This window comes from Piliocolobus tephrosceles, unplaced genomic scaffold (genome assembly GCF_002776525.5).
Source record: "Piliocolobus tephrosceles isolate RC106 unplaced genomic scaffold, ASM277652v3 unscaffolded_26952, whole genome shotgun sequence".
NCBI classification, from domain to species: Eukaryota; Metazoa; Chordata; class Mammalia; order Primates; family Cercopithecidae; genus Piliocolobus; species Piliocolobus tephrosceles.
The window spans coordinates 1-2,134 of NW_022309812.1; the positions used below are offsets into that span (position 1 = coordinate 1).

General features: G+C 40.7%; 1 pseudogene; it reads left to right on the forward strand.

Annotated features, from left to right (window-relative positions):
- Positions 1–1,363: 1,363 nt before the first annotated feature.
- Positions 1,364–1,916, forward strand: LOC111535095 (annotated as a pseudogene).
- Positions 1,917–2,134: the final 218 nt, after the last annotated feature.

The window sequence follows — 2,134 nt, forward strand, 5'->3', positions numbered from 1 at the left end:
TATTTTATTAAAATGGAATCATACAATATATGGCCTTTTGTGACTGGTTCTTTCATTTGACATGTTTTCAAGGTTCATCCAAGTTGTAGCATGTATCAGTACATTATTCCTTTTATGGTCAAATAATATTCCATTGCAGAATAGTTTACATGTTGTTTATCCATTCATCAGTTGATGGGCATTTTCATTTAAATTAAATAGAGAAAAACAAAAGAGGAGTTACAAATTACCACCCCCCAAAAAATACATGCTTTTCTATTTACCTATGAAGTTACTTTTAACTGTGTACTTCTTTGCCTCATGTGGCTTCAAGTTGCTATCTAATGTCCTTTTATTTCAGTGTGAAGCATTCCTTTTAGCATTAACTGTAGAATAGGTTTACCAGAGACAAATGCCATCTGTTTTTACTTACCTGTGCATGTCTGAATTTCTCCATTATTTCTGACAGAGAGTTCTGCCAAATATGCAACTGTCAGTTGAGACAGTTTGTTTTTCTCTTTCTGAACTTTAAGTTTGTCATGCCAATGTCTTCTGAACTCCATGGTTTCTGAAGAAGATTTGGCGGTTAATCTCATGGAGGATCCTTGTACTATACGAGTCCCTTCTCTTGTTGTTTTCAAGATACTCTGTTTGTCTTTGACTTTTGACAATTTCATCATAATGTCTCTCAGTGTGGACATCTTTGAATTACTGCCACTTTAAATGTTTCAGTGTGTTGGATACCCAGATTCATGTTTTTAATAAAATTTCCGAAGTTTGGGGTCATGATTTCTTCAAATACTCTTTCTCCCCTCTTCTTCTTTCTCTCTTTTGGGGACTCCCAAAATGCATATACTTGATGCTGTCTCTCAGATCTCTTCTGTTCATTTTTCTTCATACTTTTTCCCTTCTGCTCCTCAAATGGGCAATTTCAATTGGCCTGCTTTTGGTTGACTGGGCCCTCAGCAGTGGCAGCTGCCAGGTCAGCCTTGGTGAGTGGCGACTCAGTTGCTGTGCCCATGCAGTGTCCATCGCAGCCCCCACGGCCACTTTGTGCTGGGACTCCATGAGCAAGCCCTGTGCACTTCTTTTACTTTACAGGAAAGTTGACTCAGGCTGGTGTCCAGTGAAGAAATCCCAGGTGCATGGAAAGGAGAGGAGGGTCTCAGGGCTGTGAGTGATCTGCAAAAGGAAGCGCATGTACCACCAGGTGGCGCTGCCGCGCTGCTCCTGCTCCCAGGAGGTGACTGCTCAGGATGAGCTTTGAGGTGGAGAGAGAGATGTCATTGCTCATCCTCCAGGTTCAAAGTAAAAACCTTCTGGCCAATCTTGGCCGCGCGTTCTTGTGTAGCGAGCGGGCTCGGAGGTGCTCACCGCTGCTGTCATGGTTCATTTGCTAAACTGCATCGTCGCTGTGCCCCAGAACATGGGCATTGGCAAGAATGGTCGCCACTCAGGAATGAATTTAGGTTATTTCCAGAGAATGACACAAACTCTTCACTAGAAGGTAAACAGAATCTGGTGTTATGTGTAGGAAGATCCGGTTCTCCATTCCTGAGAAGAATCGATCTTTAAAGGATAGAATTAATTTAGTTCTCAGCAGAGAACTCAAGGGACCTCCACAAGGAGCTCATTTTCTTGCCAGAAGTCTGGATGATATCTTCAAACTTACTGAACAACCAGAATTAGCCAATAAAGTAGACATGACTTGGATAGTTGGTGGCAGTTTTGTTTATAAGGAAGCCATGAATCATCCAAACCATTTTAAACTATTTGTGACAAGGATCATGTGGGACTTTGAAAATGACAGTTTTTTCCCCCCAGAAATTGATTTGGAGAAATGGAAACTTCTGCCAGAATACCCAGGTGTTCTCTCTGATGTCCAGGAGGAGAAAGACATTAAGGTCAAATTTGAAGTATATGAGAAGAATGATTAATATGAAGGTGTTTTCTGGTTTATTTTAAGTTGTTCCCCCTCCCTCTGGAAAAATTATATATTTTTACATGAGAAGAAAAAGACTTGTTGACTTTAGATCTATGAATAATTATTTCTAAGCAACGTGTTTTTATCCCGCACTAATCTTGAATATATCAGATACCATTTATGAAACATTCTTGCTATAACGAAGTGCCTCTCCAAGACCCCAACTGAGTC